Source organism: Rattus norvegicus, chromosome 1 (genome assembly GCF_036323735.1).
Source record: "Rattus norvegicus strain BN/NHsdMcwi chromosome 1, GRCr8, whole genome shotgun sequence".
NCBI classification, from domain to species: domain Eukaryota; kingdom Metazoa; phylum Chordata; class Mammalia; order Rodentia; family Muridae; genus Rattus; species Rattus norvegicus.
The window spans coordinates 163,963,975-163,982,677 of NC_086019.1; the positions used below are offsets into that span (position 1 = coordinate 163,963,975).

Genomic DNA, 18,703 nt, shown 5'->3' on the forward strand with positions numbered 1-18,703 from the left:
TCTTTCCTTTATTCCCTCACCCCACTCGGGCAGAGTCTGCACATGGCAGTCTACGCACAAGTTTCCCCACACTGTTACATATTCGTAAGATTTGTGCTCCTGCCACAAGTAAGCATCATCGGAAGAAATGAACGGTGTCTTGGGATGTTACTTCTTCTCTAGGAGGCTTGATTATCTACCTGCTCTTTTTTTTTTTTTTATTTCATGTATGTGGGTACATTGCCACTGTCTTCAGACACCAGAAGAGGGCATCGGATCCCATGACAGATGGTTATGAGCCACCATGTAGTTGCTGGGAATTGAACTCAGGACCTCTGGAAGAGCAGTCAGTGCTCTTAACCACCGAGCCATCTCCAGCCCTCTATCTACCTGCTCTTGTCCTCTCTATGTCTTGAGCAACTGTCAGCCTCCATGCTAAGTTTTACTTGTATTACCTCATCTATAACCAATCTTTGTGGAAGCTGCTGCTGTTGTTTCTCTTTTGAGACAAGGCTTCTCTGTGTACCCCTGACTTGCCCATAGTCACAGAGCTACCGAGTGCTGGGTTAGGGCTCAAACCTGGCTCCTTCTCTGAGTCACTATGCTGCATGACTCCTCTTTTGACTACTATTCCTAGAAAAACCCTTTACCTTGCTTGGGCCAGCCTACTGCTTTCCAGACATATCTTGGGACTTTTCCATGTCATGACTATTTTATCAAGAATTCAAGGAGCCAGGTATGGTGCTGTATATCTCTAACCCCAGAATTTGGGAGGCATGCAGATCCCAGTGAGTTTATGGTCCATAGATTGAGTTCCAGGCCAGTCAGGACTATACAGTAAGACTCTATCTAGGAAAAAAAAAAGAAAGAAAAGAATTTTAAAGGAGACTTAACTACCTTATCACATTTCTCATATACGTAATGTTTTTCCAGCTATATGTGTGTGCACCATATGCATGCCTAGTGCCAGAAGAGGGAATCAGATCTCCTGGAACTGGAGTCAAAGATGGCTGTGAGCCCTCATATGGGTGCTGAGAACCGAACCTGGGCAAGAAGTGCTTTCTCTTTAGAATTACAGGATCCAAGCTTGTTTACTGGTTCTGAAGCTGTAGATGGAAATGTACTTACCCTGTAATTGTTTGGTTCTATGGGATAAGGCATTGTGTAAGAATAATGGGAGCTGCTAGGTACTCAAAACATGCTAATAAAAACCTGTGTGTGTGTGTGTGTGTGTGTGTGTGTGTGTGTGTGTGTGTGTGTGTGTGTGTGTAGGCTGGGTCCCTTCCTTTCCTTACTCATTGATCAACTGAAGAATGGCCCAGAGCTAAGGGAGAAGTATTTGGAAAATGTCCCAGAGAGAATTACCACAGCCTTAGACTCTGGGATTATCTGGTGCAACTTGCAGCTGTGTACAGCCACAGGGAGGAAGCATCATTATCCATGTTTCCTCTTTATCCTGATTACTGAAAGATTATTTTTATTAAATTAAAACTGCTTAGCATTTTCTTAAGTGGAGTATTCCTCTCCAGGTGACATCAAAATTCAAACATGCCCCAAGCTCTCTACAGTCTCTTACAACCTTCCTATTATTTTTCAAGACCTTTATCCTTATTGTAGCCAGCTGATAGAAGTCTTCACTTTGGTAGGTGTGTGTACAATGTCTTAAAGATAGCATGATAAATGTTGCAACCTGTAGTTGCACAGAAGCCCAATATACCTGTGATGAGCCACACTGATGGTTTGTGTCGAGAACCAAAAGGTACTCACCACAAGTACTTACAGAATACCTTTTGCCTAACCTTATTAGAATGACTGTGCTCTTGGCTCTTTGCCAGGGGAGTGGAGACAAGCTTCAAGCCTCTGTACCTCCTCTGACTCTTAGCAGCTCAAAGGGAAATCCTTTAAGAAAAAGCGAAGAGGCAAACACCTTAGGGAGGTTGTTAGCAATCTAGTATTTTCAAACCAGCTGGGAGTGTTTAATTTGTTCACTAAAAAGAGCAAAACTGTCTCCAGAGTATGGTCACAACAATACTGCTGTGTCTACAGTCATCAATACTGTACCAACCACTTAAAATCTAAAGTTTTCTTAGCACAGTAAAATAAGGGCGCGGGGAAGAGCATCTGAGGGTGAGGTGCCTACTAGCCAAGGATGCGGATATGGGTTTCTTTCCCAGAGCCTCAATAAAAAGGCTGGGCACGCTGGCTCATGTCTGTACTCAGTCCTAGTGAGGCATAGCTCGGCAGACCATTGGGGTTTGTCGTCTGGCCAGTCAGCCTTGCTTACTTGGTGAGCTTCAGGTCAATAGGAGACTCTGTTTTAAAAGTCAAGGTGAACAGCTCCTGAAGAACAGCTACCGAGATTTTCCTCTGACCTCCACACATGCACCTGCACACATGAGCACCTGTGCATACATGAGCACACACATACACACATGCATATGCACATGCACACAGATGCACACAGATACACACACAGATGCACACATGCACACGTAAACCAACAAAGATCATTTTCACTTATGTTATCCTTTGTAGTTTACAAAATGTTTTCTCGTCTCCACCTCACTTGAGCTTCCCAGTAGTTTTGCCAGGTAGACAAATAGCATTAGCACTAATTTTGCAGACGCTAAATGGTAACTGAGTTCAGTTTCACAAAAATAGCTTTCAGTAACCAGAATTATACACATGTCCAGGATCACACAGATAATCAGGGCAGAGCTATGATTAGTCCCATGATCCTCCTAGAGAGGAAGGAAAAGTTACATAACTCGTTTAGGCAGGAAACAACCTGCTGGCTTATGTAACTGGTGAGCTATACAAGACAGGGTCATCTCCCTAACATCCATTCCGCTTCCTGTTGGTAGTTCTCTGATTTTTATTATCATCCTCCCAGCTATGTGCCCCCAGGTGCTTCTGGAGACAGTAACTTCACCCCTAACCAGAGCTCCAGAGCTTATGGCTCAGACTTATATTAGTTAGCGCAATTCTACTTCCTTGTCTTGTCTATTTGCTCAAGGATGGGCATGTGGTGTGATCTATGCCAAAGAAAATCAAGGGAAGTTTTGTCAAGGGTGCTTGGAAAGACCATCCAGACAGAGCACCTGGAAATAAATATTTTTTCCCACTAAATGTACAACTGCTTTTTTATACCTTGTGTGGTGGTTTGAATAGCGTTGTCCCCTATAGACTTATGTGTTTGAAAGCCTGGTTCATGGGAAGTGGAGCTATTAGAAGTGTGGCCTTGTTGAAGGAAGTGTGTCACTTTGAGGGTGGACTTTGAAGTCTGCTCTAGTGTAGAGACCCTCCTCCTGGCTGTCTTTGGAACAAGATGCAGAGTTCTCTTGGCTCTTCTAGTACCGTGTCTACCTGGAGTCTGCCATGTTTTCCACCATGATCATAATGGACTGAACCTTTGAAACTGTAAGCCAGCCCCACTTAAAGGTTTTACATATAAGAGTTGCCTTGGTCATGGTGTCTCTTCATAGCAATAAAACCCTAACTAAGACACCTTGATAGAAAACACCCTTACAGTGATGTCTTTGATGACACTAACTGAGTGAACTCTGAAGTCAGCCTGTCTCTGGAGCTCTGCAGGCTTCTTTTCCTTCAGACTCCCAGTGGGGTTGGAGGGAAGGAAGTCTGGGGATGAGTTCTGCACAGATCAATGGGCTCTGACAATGACATCCAAAACCCTATTCACCATCTCAGGAGCTAGTCATAGTCTATCTTACGCAGTTTTATATGGCACAGGTTTCCATCAAGTAACAGAAAACACAACACAAACATTAATGGGCCTCCTGTAACCTGCCTGTATGCCACAGAGTATACAGTTCACAGTAATAAAATGATGCCATAATCTAATGGTAACTCCATAGAGTGGAAGGGAAAGGTTGCAGACCAGATCCCTGGGGACTGGCATTGGGTCCCCTTGATAACGGACTTGTTTACTCTTCCTATCTTACTCTTGTTATTGTCCTCAACCTTTTTTATTATCTGCAGGATTTTGACAATCTGCCACTTCAGAATATTGATGTGAGTCTCAATAGGAAAGAGAAGCCTTCCAGATTGGATTATATGGGGGAGAGTAAGGGTGAAAATACCATAAAGATCAAGACAGTGTCCTAAGGTTAGAAAGAGCTTGGTGGGGAGATGTGACCACTCATGAACCTGAGGGGATGAAGGATGAGGAGTAGCTGAAACTACAGATGGACAAGGCTGTGTAAGGAGGGTCCCCAGACACAGGATAAATGAGATGACAAGCCAGCCCCTGCAAACACCTCACTCCCGATATTGCTGGTGTTCACCGTGGCTCCAACACCACTGAATGCCTGAAGGGAAGGAAGCCTGTGAGGAATTCTATACTGGCCAACCTTCTGAGGCACAGAATGGGCTGGAGGATGGGCATAAAGGTGCAAGTGGAGGGCAGCCAGTACACTAAAGACTGGCAACGTCTGTAAAACAGGAGCATTTCTTTTTCAGAACAATTGAAGTTATCAACCCATGAAAGGGTTCTGGCCCTATCCAGAGCAGTGAATCACTTTTTAGTCCCACTGTATACACATATAAGCAACTCCTTACTCTCAACAAATAGTCTATAGGATTGATCTGTGCAGTCTGCCGCATGGAGGTTTACTATAACACACGGATGTCATCAAAGAACAGGCTGAGTATTTAGATATTACCTAGTTTTCCACGGACCCTTTTAACCACAAGTAGGGCTACCAAAAAGCCTAAGAGGCCGACTGGGCAGTGTTACAATGTACACATTTGATTTTTTTAAAAATTAAATTATAAGTGTTTTATATTTATTGTAATAAACATTAGATTCTATAGTTATTTTACTAGTTCCTAAATGAAAATGGAACACTTGAGTATTATAGTGCAGAACCCTTGGAGATGCAATTTCCCTTCTTTTCTGGAGATTCTCTGTGGCTAATTGTGGAGAACTGTAGCCATCTGTTCATTCAGTGGCATTTTCGAGCTATTTTTTGCAGACGATATTCATTACTATGTATGGTCAATGAAGCCTCTGCTTGGTTACTTCAGTGCTTGACGTAACAGGGAGGTCCTTAGATGCCTGTAGCCAAATGGAAAGAAACGAAGCACCCAAAGCACCCTTCTCCCATCTAAACTAAAAGACAAACACTCGGGGCAGCCAAGGGCAGCCTCGTAACATTTCGAAGCAAGGTCTTCCTTACTTTGCCAAGGCTAGTCTCCTCCATCTCATGGTCCTGATGCCTCTACTTCTCAGGTTACTGGGACTGTACTTTCTGTATTTTGCCCCACTGCTCTGGCCCATTCACAATTTTAAAAATACAAATTAAAATGAAAAACTTTTTTGAAAGGTTGGTTTTTAATGTTATATAAATGTGTGCCTATGTGGTAGCAGGGAGAGGGGGGAGCTGCACACCTGAGCGTGGGTGCCCACAGAGTTCAGAGACATCTGATCCCCTCCGGAGCAAAAGTAAAAGGTGGTTGTGAGCGACCTGATTGTGGGTGTTTGGGACTGAATTCGGATCATCTGCAAGAACTATACATGTTTTTAACCAGCCGAGCTCTATCTCTAGCCCCATTAACAAACATTTGATAACAAACTGTACTGGTCAAGATTGAGGTGGGAGGAGGGATGAGTTACTGACAGGAGCCCAGAGACACCAGTCTTTACAGGTAATTAATTATGAAGCTCACACTCATTTGAGCGAAATAGGGATACATGGGAGGAAAAAGCCTTGGCGAAGGGGAGATAAGATGGGGAGACAAGGATGGACTTTACTGTGTTTACAGAAGTCTCCTTCCTCTCAATTGTCTTGCAATAAAAACCTTGCCTATTAGTTCCAGGGTCTGCCTCCTTTCTGTCTACTTCCCACCTCCTCCATATGGTACAAAATATTTTTAAATTATCAAACACCATATGGTATGGTTTTTTAAAAATGTCTTACAATGTATAGTGTACAGATTTGCCTTGGACATATCAGATGTTTAGTCAATAAGTGAGTTTCTATGAAAGGCAGCATGTAGATTATGTAACCAGGATTTCTGCAAAACACAACAGATGGGCTATGGGGGAGAGGACAGGGCAACAGATGACCCAGTCACCGCTCTAAGATGTTAAGTATTTTGCATATTTAGTTGCAACGAAAGTGAGTCTTCATGACTGATTCAGCAAATATAAAATAATTTCAAATAGGCCATAATATAGTAAAAAGAAACAATGAAATGTCATGGAGACGGTCTGACATGCAGATCCACTTTTGTTTGACTAAATGAAAATAAAGTATTAATATGTAAAACCATCAACACAGTAAAAGTATATTGAATTATTATCTAAATAAGAATACCATAGAATCAAAAAGTACTCATTGGTTTTGTGTGTGTGTGTGTGTGTGTGTGTGTGTGTGTGTGTGTGTGCCCTAAATTTAGTTATTGAAGCTGCTTCTAGTTGAAATGCATTCAGTCTTTTTGAAATAAAGCATCTCCATGGCTACTGTTATAAATTGGAACCCAACACCCTTTCCTTAGTCATAAAACAGCTTCTTTTGTGAATCCTTGCAATTCAAGCATTATGAAGGCAGCTTACGGAACAGTCAAATGAAAACCTGAGAACAAGTAGAAAAGAGTAAAAGTCAAGGATCACAACACTCAAATCACACGCTGCTGGAGTCGCGGGATGCACTTTCCAAGGGCTCCACATCGCCACACTTCCTTTCTGCCAATCTGAGATTAGGGAAATAAAGGGAAATGAGACAAAAGGACAGATTTATAATAAATAAGTGACATAATCAGCCAGTGAGTCATGGGGGAACAGTTCCTGAGCCCCAGTGAGGCAGCAGCAGCTTTGAGTAGGAGAAATTTCCAGTTCTTTTTTTCAGGGACCAAGTATGTTGCTATCCCTCCACTTAAGTCAGTACTGCAATCAGTAAAATGTAACCAAAAACGTATGTTTGTAAACTACAGGATAGCAAGAAGGCTCAGTGAGCAAGTGTCGGTTACCTCCCAACAACCTGAGTTCCATCCCTGAGACTCACATGGACAGTGAGAACCGACTCACAAGAGTCTTCCGGCCTCACAGCTCTCCTCTTCCACAAGTAAAAAAGAATTAAAAAAAAATAAAAATAGTTTTCAAAATGTAAAATGAAGGCTGGATCTTCCTCTGTGATGGGTACAAGCCAGAATTAATTCTAAAACTGTACGTGTGGCAGTGGGACCCCAGGAGGTGGCTGTGCCCAAGGCAGAACAGGCCATAATAAACTAAGTGGGTATTTCATCTGTCTGTATGTCTGTGTGAGGGTGTCAGATCTCCCTTGGACAGTCACAGACAGTTGGAAGCTGTGAATTGAACTTAGCATCCTCTGGAAGAGCAGCCAGTGCTCTTAACCACTGAGCCATGTCCCCAGACCCACCCAGCATAGCCCTCTTCTAAGGGAGTCTCGGCTTGGCAGTTACTACTTATCTCCAGGGCTGTAGGAGTTAACCTAGCTTAATACTCCATGACTGCTCTGCAACTTGGAGACTGCAGCATCCCTTCCAGGAGCACAAATCCTGAAGCAGTCATGTCCCTGCATTTGAGATACTCTGATGACAGGGAGCAGGCTATGAGGACGGATGACTGAGCCCCACCACTCCCCTTCAGCAGACTAAAGACACCAAAACAGTGGTGCAGGGAAAAACAACAATGTGGCCACACACAACTTGCCTGCTCCACCAAGCACTACTAGGTTCTCGGTGTTGTGTTATATTTCTTAGCACAATGGCTGTCTTTTCTACTTCTCTGCAAAATAATGTGAAATGCTTAGCCCAGACACATCCACATAGACCCCCAGCTCTCACTGTTTCCTTATCTAAAACCACTTTCTACACCTGTACCCAAACCTTCCTCGATTAGTCCAGTATTCAAAACAGTCTCTTCTCCCTAAGACCTCTAGTTCCCATGGTAACCAAAAGACACGTACAAAGGGTGGGGGAGAGGGAGGAGACATGGCAAGGCAAGCTATAGAATCTGAGCTATCCCCAGCCGACTTGCTGGGACTCTATCCCCTTTCATCTTGAATACATGTAATAAATAAACCATAATCTTAGGTTTTAACGATTTAATACTTTGGTTTACAAGGGGAGGAAGGGAACTGGCTCGACCAGTTTTAAAAGGCGAATTGCCAAGTTTTAGGGTCATTTGTTTCCACCGCTTCAGGTTTTTAAAGATTTCATGAAAAACATTTCCGTAATGACTCGTGAAAGTTTTAAAGAAAATGTCAAATCACTCCAGACAAACATCACATTTTTTTTCCGACCACAGAGAATACTTTAAATGAAAGTAGGTAGTCCACAGAACCATCTTGGCTTACTCTGCCCTGACTGAGATCAAACATCGAAATCATTTCTCCAAGCGTTCAGTAGGCACATGGCATAGGAATGGGCTATTCTTGGGACAGTGTTTATGGCAGTAATTTGATACTTCATGAGGCCAAATTATTATTTCCTCTGATGTCAGCTCTAGGTACTCAACCATGAGAATTAAGTGCCTGCTACCCTTTTCATGAACTCATTTCCTCTTTAGTCTCCTGGGGATAGTATATGAAGCTTTTGTGCCTTCCCTAGGGTTCTTCCCTTTGCTTTTGCAGTAATGGAGACGAAATCCACATTAGCTAAGTACCCTACCACTGAGCTACACCCATGGCCCCTTTTTATTTTGAGACTACATCTTACCATGTTGCCCAAGCTGGCATTGAATTTGTAATCTTCCTGCTACAGCTAGAAAATAGTGAAGATTGCCGTCATTTCATCCCGCCTGGTATTTTGATGCTGCTGTGAATTCAAGAACTTAGGGGAGTATGGCCTCTCTGTCTCTAACTCTGCCTTTCTCTCCTCTATATTGCTTCATCCCTAGACCTTAACGGATGCCATGGGAGTGTTTGCAGACACCATTTGCTCATTTTCCCATGCCGTCGGAACTCCATATTTACATAGGTTCCATCTTCCTGCCTACAGCTCCCTGGGCCAGCACGCCAGGAAGGAACCCAGTTTAATCTAAAGCACTCATGTGGCCTCACGCACCTTGCCGAGAAGTCATTGTGCAGGTGTATACGTTTGCCAAGGGCTTCTGAAAAAAGTTTTTCAGGTTAACAAAAACCACACATCATTCTCTTCTGCCCTTGGAAACGTTTAGGGTCAGAAATGATGCCTGAAATGGCGTAGCTTCTTGTCCTTATGAGAATAGAGATGACAGAGTCTGAGCCGCTGACTAAACTAATCCTGGAGTGGGCTCAGTGCAAGACTTCTCGTTCCTGGAAATATTGTGCGCCCACTCCTAAGGATATAAGCCACTCAAGTATGTTTTGTTGTTTGTTGCGAAGACAGCCTAAAACAATTTCTCATAGATGGCTAAGGTTTTCCATCTAGTGTGTAACAAACAAAATCGGTAGAGATGATTAACGCCAGAATAAAACTAATAACTAAAATTAAACAAGAATCACCGAAGTAATCTAATCTGAGAGGCTCAGCCAGCTGAGTTCCCTGGGAATCAGTCACTAGGCAGGCTGGCCCATTTCCCCTGGAGCCCAAGGACTCATGGGAAAACAGTTTAAAGGGGGGGCCTTCAAACAGTTTAAAGGGCATGAACCTTTTGCTTGTCACATTCTTGCCTACAGTGGCTACATGATGTCAAAGGTGACATCATCTTCTGACCGTGAGAATAGGAGCAACATGACAGATAGAGCCAGAAGAAAACAGGCTTACTTAGGACCTCTCTTAGCGTCTACACACAGTCTGCCTCTGCAGGGACTTCTTGTGTAGTTTGAAAAAGGAAAACACACCTCTTTTGGGTATCCCACTTAGGTTAGGTTTTGGTTTTGGTCAGATCCAGCTGAATGCAGCTAGAGATGACAAACAGACTCATTAACTGATGATTTTAACTAAAAGATGGATAGAAAAGGCAAGGGTGAAACCCATGAGGATGGAGAGATAGCTCAGTCAGTAAGGCGCTTGCTACATAAGCGTGAAGACCATCTCCAGTGTGCGTGTAAAGGCCAGATGTGCAGTGTGCAACTGTAGTACCTGCACTGGGGAGGGAGAGGCAGGAAAATCCACAGATCCTGTCTGCCATCCTGTCTGGCTAAACCAGTGAGCTCCGGGTTCAGTGAAAGACTCTGCCTCAAAACATGAAGTGGAAAATGGTAGAGGAAAACAACTAATGTCAACCTCTGGCCTCCACATGCACCCGGACCCCCACACCACACACATGCACATGAAGAAACACATATACACAAAAAGAGAAACTCCTAACTTTATAAGATATTGTATAATATGTATGGACCTATAATTAATAATGCACTTTATGAACGCATATAACTTGTTCAAACTTGTAATTTTGTACATGTGTATACTTAATAGCTTTACGAACTTATAATTATGTGTGTAACTTATTGGTTTACATAGACATTTTCGAACAACAAAATCAACAGGAAATTATAGCTCTTTAGTCTTCACTTTAACAGTAATCCATAGGTTTTTTTTTTCTTCCTTCTGTTAAAAAGTTAGCCATTTATCCAAGATATATCAGACTGAGGATGAGAAACTATCAACATAAAATCAGTCTCTAAGAAGAGTCTCCAGTCTCCGGCAGATTCAGTTTCCCTTTGTGTACGTGCACCACACTATGCACACATTATATTAGAAACTGGATCTTGGACTGGAGAGATGGCTCAGCGGTTAAGAGCTCTGACTGCTCTTCCAGAGGTCCTGAGTTCAATTCCCAGCAACCACATGGTGCAACCATCTGTAATGGGATCTGATGCCTTATTCTGGTGTGTCTGAAGACAGCTACAGTGTACTCAGATACATGAAATAAATAATATAAAAAAAGAAGCTGGATCTTATATTTCATTAGAAAATGAACCATTGTTAGGGCAAGAAAACTAACCTCAAATGTATTTAAAGTTCAGACTGATACATACATTAAAATGCTCCAGGCGGAGAATGCTAGCGTAGCACTTAAAGAGGAAGATTATTTTAGAGCTTTCAAATACAGCAGACTTTTTGAACATTTTCTTCTTTCACTAACCACATTTTATTTACTGGTGGTATTTAAAGTTGTCATGAAATCAAGCTAGCAAGTGCCACTTGTCAGGGGCAAGTAATCCATGTGATAAGAAGGGACCCTTTGGTTTGTGCATCACTGTTTCTATTGGATTGAAGACTGTACGGCACAATATTGGGTGCACAGTATAAATAAAGCACGTGAATAATCAAAGAGAATTGGGGGTTTTCAGAAAGAACTGAGAAAGCTGATTTGAGAGATGGAGAGAGAGAGAAAGAGAGAGAGAGAAAGAGAGAGAGAGAGAGAGAGAGAGAGAGAGAGAGAGGTCTTGGTTATGGAGGATCTGTTTTTGTTATGTCTTTTTTTTATCTGCTTGTTTTCCCTTTCTCCTCATTCCAGCAAAAGCTCTGAGCTTCCTTGAGAAAAGGCTCCTCTTTCACTTTCCATCTACCTTAGAGGATCTTGCAGCTTGAGTCAGTCACACTACTTCCTGGCCGCTGTGCTGGGGGAGTGAGCACACATTGCAGAAGCAATTCTCTTTATTTTATGGTTGCTGGTTAGGATGGCACTTACTGGGGATGTGTGTCGTCAGCCATATGTGTCTGGTTCTGAGAGTTAAGTTGGGAAGGCTGAGGGGACGTGAGTAACACAGTTGGAGGATGTGGAAGACAGTACGTAAGTGCTGCAGCTAGTTCCAGCCCTGCAAATACCTTCAACTAAAGAAGCTTGGTGCTACATAAAAAATTAGTTAGAAGCCCATGTGACATGACATTTCCTCTATTAGCTGTTTTAAATGTATAGTTCAAGGCATTTAAGATACACTTGTACTGTGGTAGGAAACTCAAATTTCTGTTTAAGCTAAGGTGTTCGATTTTGTCCTTTACAATAAAAGATGTATTGTTCATCTCCATTGTTCATCTAGGCTAGAAAACAAAACCACTTACATATGCATAAAAAGTGAAAGCTGCACAATTTTGCCAAGAGAAATTAAGGAAAGTCTTTTCAAAACAGACACGTCATTTTTAAGAATTGGAAAATTCAGTGGTGTGTGTGTGTGTGTGTGTGTGTGTGTGTGTGTGTGTGTGTGTGTGTGTGTGATGCATATATGTGCATGTGTGTGTGGAGGCCAGAGGTTAATATCACTGAACCTGGAACTCACCAATTTAGACAAACTAGCTAGAGAGCCACCGGGGACCTTCTGTCTCACAGCCCTAGTAGGAGAATTGCAGGTGCATGTGTGCTTGGATTTTACATGGGTGCTAGGGACTCAACTCAGGTCCTCATGTTTGTAAGGCAAGCACTTTAGGGACTACGCCATCTCCCTAACCCCCAAAATGTGGTGCTTTGTTGTTGTTTTGTTTTGCAGACAGGTCTTCTCTGTATTGCCCTGGCTGTCTTGGAACTCAATTTGTAGACCAAGCTGGTCTGGCCTTGAACTCAGAGATCCCCCTGCCTCTGCCTCCCAAGTGCTAGAATTAAAAAGGCATGTGCCACCACGTGGGGCTCAAATGAGTCTTTTTAAGATGTCATTTATCCTTAAATAGACCTGAAGATTTAACATAACTTCAGTCATAATCCCAGCAGGCTCCCCCACCTAAATTCTAGCTTTTATATTCCAATCTTTCAAAAGACCTAGAAAACCCAAGTAATCTTGAAAGTCAGTGATAGAGTTAGAGAACATGACTTCAAAGCTTACTGAGTTCACTCCTCCAGGATGCCTTCTATGGTCCTTTACAGTTTGGGACTCACTTTGTAGACCGAGCTGACCTTGAACTCAGAGATCCTATCAAGGGATCCCTGTCACCCTCTGTCGTTTTACGACATGACTACTGTTACCAAAGGATGCATCATATTGATCTTGGTAAACCCTACTCCCGAAGCTTCACAAGGGCAGAGCCCAGGCTTACTGTCTTGTGTATCCCTGAGTCCAGGATGCCTAGAAAAGTATTGTAAGGTATGCATCACATTAAGTTAAACTTAAATAATTTATGTAAGGATTAACATTTAAAAAGGAAACTAAGAAAAGTCTATCTTCTGCCTGAGCACTATTTATTTAGGTAGCCAAGATTAATTGATTCTACTTGGTTTAAAAAACATTATTACTTTTGTGACAGGATTAAAAAGATTCAGTGGAAGGCCACATACCCAGGAATATATTAGCAACACAAACTGGACTTGATGGATGTGTGTGTCAACTCTCACACACATACATATATGTATATAGATGGACAAAGTTGGGGGACAGAGAATGGGAGGGAGATCTGGGATTAGGTGGGGAAGGGGTGAATGTGATAAAAATAAATATGATCGAAATATTTTGTACAAAATTCTCAAAGAACTAATTAAAAATGATTAAAACCATGAAATTTAATTTCCCCCCAAACTAGTCCAGTTCTTTGAAATCAAGTTTCTGAAATACTTTTAGTATATTGCCCTGTAATTGAATAATTTAGATAGTTCAGATAAATGGAATAATGCAGAAAACAAAAATACAGCTTGATGCACAAAGGTATCCCTTGTAGTTTTTACTGAAGAGAAAAATTGAGATAAGTAATTCTAACAGATCAACTTGACACAATATTTTACAGTCATAAGATACATACTAACCCTCTCCAAATGAGGTTATTTGTGGTAACCATCTTGCTAATAATAAGCGGAATAAAACTTTATAACCTTCTTTAAAGTTATAAAGGAGAAATGGCAGGCCAGCATGAAAAAAAAAAAAAACAGGCCAAAAGTGAAGGGGAAATATTAGACCAGAGAGAAACTGAATAGAATGTAGCTTTTGACCTGAAAGCATTTGCCAGTGTTGAAGACTGTGACTTTAATTTTAAAACTCTAGTGAGCAAATAAGATAGGCCAATAAAGTAATGATTTATACAACGTTGATAGTCGGACAGGAAAACCTCTTCAGAACCGTCAGGGCCCTAATATATTGAGGGGATCTAGAACAATAACATGTGTGGAATTAGTTTCTAGAAACTCACAAAAGTTGCCGAGTATTCCAAACCTAAACATGGCTGAACTCCCAGGAACATGGCAAATCCTCCTGAGAGCTGAGAACATTCACTGGAAGTCTAAATTTATCCCAAAATGAGTTTCTAAATATAATGTCCAACATGTACATATATACAAAAACTAAATTCTATGATTTGAGATCTAGGGGAAAAAATGGTAAGAAAAAACTGAGGCACAGGTATTTTAGATGACAAACATCTATACTGACTATAGATATTTATTTTTAAGATTTGAAGATCTCTGTAGAAACTAGGAAGGCCCGGAAAATATGGTTCCTAATTTCCAACAGTCTAAAGTAACTCTATAAACAGAAATATAGTAACTAAAATTAAAAACATAAAGGTGAAGCCCTTGCGTTGGTGGCTATGTTAGGGCACTGTGAAGGTGGCATGTCTTGAGAAGTCACAGAGGCATGTTCTTACATTTCTCATTTAACTAAGGATTAGCACTAACCTGTTGCAAACTCTCTCAAACATCATCAAAAGAGAGGGGCACACCTTTAAGTCCTTTATGAGGACCGTATTGTTTGAGGCAAATACATCACAAACAAAATATTGTCTTAAGATCTCATGAATATGGCCGCATACGTCAGTGATAACTAGCAAACAGACACAAAATAACATCACGAGGAAGGGAAAGAAAAAGCACAGCATAACTTCTGAAACTTTATCTTTCACATGAATATGGGAACATGGGATTTTCCGGCCATAACAGTGGTCAGTGGTTTTCAGAAGGCAAGTCATGTGATAGTTTTGTTAAATATATTATTCAACATTTCATTATTTTTGATGCTATTGAAAATTGTTTTGTTAGCGTCATTCCCACACAGTACAAGTGTTTATGTCGACCTTACAGCTTGAAACCCGGTAGAATCTGCTTATTGATTCTAGTTAAATTTTTATATACACAGATCATGTCATCTCTGAATAGTTTACTTCTTCTTTTGCAATAGGAATACCTCTGACATCTTTTTATCTTTTTATGTTGTTGTTCGGTTGCACTAGTTAGACCCTAGTACTGGAAATACCAGACTTTTTCTTCCTGTTCCTCATCCTAGGGAGGACCAGGCCAGCACTGCATTGTTAATTACAGTGTTGGTTAACTGTAGACCTCTTTTAGATACAAAGTTTCCCTGAGCTCCCAGGTTACTGCATGTTTTTATCATGAAAGGGTGCTAAAGTCTATCTAACACTTCTCTGTATTTATTGAGATACCAAGTGAGGAGAAAAAGTCTGAGCATGTTAAAGGATGGACCAATCTTTCTTTTCTTGAAATGGGGTCTAATACAGTAATCCAGGTTGGCCAGGAACTCAATGTGTAACCCAAGCTAGCCTTAACCCACAGCAATCCTCTTACCTTAGCCTCCAAAGTGCTGGTCTTCAAGGCATGCGTCACCACGCCCAGCTAAAATGGGGTAAATCTTAGACAAATTATGATAATTAAAAGAAACCAATGACAGTGACTTATACATGATGTGGTTCCATTGAGAGAAAATGTTTACGATGGGGCAATATTTACAGAGATAAAAAAATGGATTTGTGGTGCTTCACGGCGCAGGTTGGGGGAGTATCAAAAGGCTTGAGTGATAAGAGGCTGATAGTGAAGGGCACAGTGTTTATGGGATGGTGAAAATGTTCTCAAGTTGTTCTAAAACTCGTCTTTGTGTGTGTATATATATATGCATCTATGAATGATTTTTAAAACCATTTAACTGTATACTTTAAATGTATAGATTATATGGCATCTGAATCATATCTAAAGATAGATAGTAATAGTGTAATGAGGTGCTCACAGGCAGGCAGCAGCTCTACACCTCCACAAGCAGGAGAGCAAGGGCCTCCTTATAACTGGCACCCTAGGTTTGTCACTTTGCTTCACTGTAGCCCTGCTAAGCCTGCAGCCATTCACCCTTACACAAAGATCCCCTTCTGTTTGTTATTATTATAGCTCCTTGCATCAGAAGAGGCCTGAAAGGAGGACATTGCTTACATAATTCTTCCTACCTACACACACACACACACACACACACACACACACACACACACACACACACACACACACTCCCTTTATTTTAATACAAAGCTAACTAGGGTTTACCACAGGTATCTCAGTAAGCATCAAGAAGAGAATATATTCAATCGCTTCTCGGCCTTTTGGCTAAGATCAAGAAGAGAATATATTCTTTACGCGGTGGTCACAGAACAAAATGACAGATTTCTTCAAAATTTAATGCCTCGGTTGGCAGGCAGGATGGTTCAGCAAGTAAAGGCTACCTAGCCTGAAGACCCGAGTTCTACTCCGAGGCCCCATATGGTGGAATAAGAGAACAGACTCCCACAGTAGTAGTATGTAGTATGTTGGCCTTTACACATATGCTGTTGCACCACACACACACACACACACACACACACACACACACACACACACCATGCACGTACACGCAATAATATATTTCAAATTTTAACAGGATTTAATATCTTATTCCTGAGTTGTATCTAGTGGTGCCACATCCAGGACCTGGCAAGGCTTTAGAGGAGATGGTTGTGATAGTTAACTATCTTTGTTTGTCAACCTCACTGCATCTGGAGCCAAATAAAACATAAGCCATTGGGCCCTTCTGTGAGAAATTTCCTTGATTAGATTATCTGAAGCAGGAAGACCCAGCCTAGATATGGCCAGCCCAGATAAAAGACATGGAAGAAGGAAACTCCTCCTGTCCCAAGTTTGCTCTCATTCTTGCGGGTAAATTCATCTATCTTGTAGCTGGTACATTCTTGGGTTTCTGTTGTAAACCAAAGACCAGCCACTGGGACATGTCCTTGAAGGACATGTTGAGACCTACAAGCCTCTTTCTAACTCTCCTTTCCTGGCCAGCATGAGGTGAGTTCTTTCCTCTGCATTTTACCCCTTGCTGTAACATACTGCTTTTCCACACACCTAAAAACAACCGAGCCAAATGACTATCGACTGAAGTCTAAATTAACCTTTTTTTTTCTATTAAGTTGATTCATTTTCGGCATTTTGTCACAGCAATGGAAAGCTGACACAGTGACACAACATAAATATAAATGATAATTATATGCATCTGGCATAACAAGAATGCATAGATATTGATTATAGTACACAATTATGTACAATGTCACATTTGTGTCAAAAGAGGACTGCCTATGTAACAGAGGTCTCATAAGATTTTCCTCACAAACTGATGTTATAGCCACTCCATGATGTTCACCTAATGATAAAATTGCCTCACAATTCATCTCTCAGAACGCATTTCCATTCTGAGAACCAAGAACTCACTTTCATAACCACAGAGCTGACAAACTCACCAAATAAAAATACAGTAAAAACACAGGACGCTTTGGACAAACCCCAACGGAAATGGGAAAGCTTCTGAGAGTTTCCTGACGCCCCCTTCTGGACACACTTAAACAATGTTCTCAGATTTACTGAATTGAGGCTCTTCATTACCTTCCAGTGTCTAACAATAAGCAGAGCCTGTTGAGTGAGACTTAGTTAACCCGTAATACCTGTTAGGATTTGCTGATAAAAGTAAGGAAACGTTGGTTGAAAAGGATATTTAACTAGAGCCTGTATTCTCCTGTCTTCACTACATATCCTATATAATTCCATATATTGAAAGTTGCTGATTTGGCACTATTACTTGATGTTTAAAAAAAATTGTCTCATAAAAACTACTACATACAGTATTTAAATACTAATTACTAGGTTTGTTAAAATGTAAGTCTGTTTCAGTAGAACTTCATTAAGTACTGGAAATTTGCATCTCTTAATATGCTTCCAGAGAGTGCCAACATGTTGGTCCTAATATGTACTTTGATTATGGCCATCTAGGTCACAATCAATAGATATTTTTATGGAGGTACCGCGGTCGTATCAAAATTCGGAATCGCTGGGAATTATGCTCACTCATATAGAATATATTTTAAATAACCTCGTAGTGGACTTGAGAATCGCATATCAATGGAGTTGAAATGCCCTCTACTTTTTTGTTTAATTCTCTGTTCTCCAAATCCCAGTGCAGATCCCTCCTGCTTGATGGCTTGATTCCCACTGTTTGCAGCAAGGTCTTTATCATGGACTAAACATTCTTGCACATACCCTATCCCTCCAGATTTTACTTCTGGGGAATTTGGTTGTGAGCCTAGCTTTAACGGCTGAAACATTACTCCAGACCCAGATTTTATTTATTGAAGGAAATAACTATTTACATTCTTGTAATATCAGCTCCTAGCATAATTCCTGTCTTGTTGATTGCGAGCCTAGCATTTAACATCTGAGCCATCCTCTGAGCCCAACTAGCATAATTCTTAACAGATAGTGAATGTTTAATATTTGTTTTGTATAATAATTCTGATTATAGTGGATAGCCAATTTCTTTCTTGGAACATGGTTGTTCCCCAGTCTTATGAGGTTAAAAGAGTCCCATAAACCCTTAAAAGAATTACTCAAATTTTAAGGCAAAACCTGCAACTCCAAACAATGACAGAAACTCTCAGTACAATTATTTTATGCTAGTAGTTTGGATTTTATTAGGGCAAATGACACCGTAAGCAAAATAAAAGACGTATTTTGAATTCCTTATGTCTTTTTTCTGTGAGCCTCCGAACACTCTAAAAGCATCTCTTCAATTACTGTACTGACATGCTATAAATA

At 41.1% G+C, this 18,703-nt stretch overlaps 1 long non-coding RNA gene across 1 annotated transcript in view; it reads right to left on the reverse strand.

Moving 5' to 3' along the window:
- LOC100912071 (uncharacterized) overlaps window positions 1-18,703 on the reverse strand; it is a 55,592-nt gene that overhangs the window by 36,064 nt on the left and 825 nt on the right. The gene's annotated exons all lie outside the window — the stretch shown is intronic.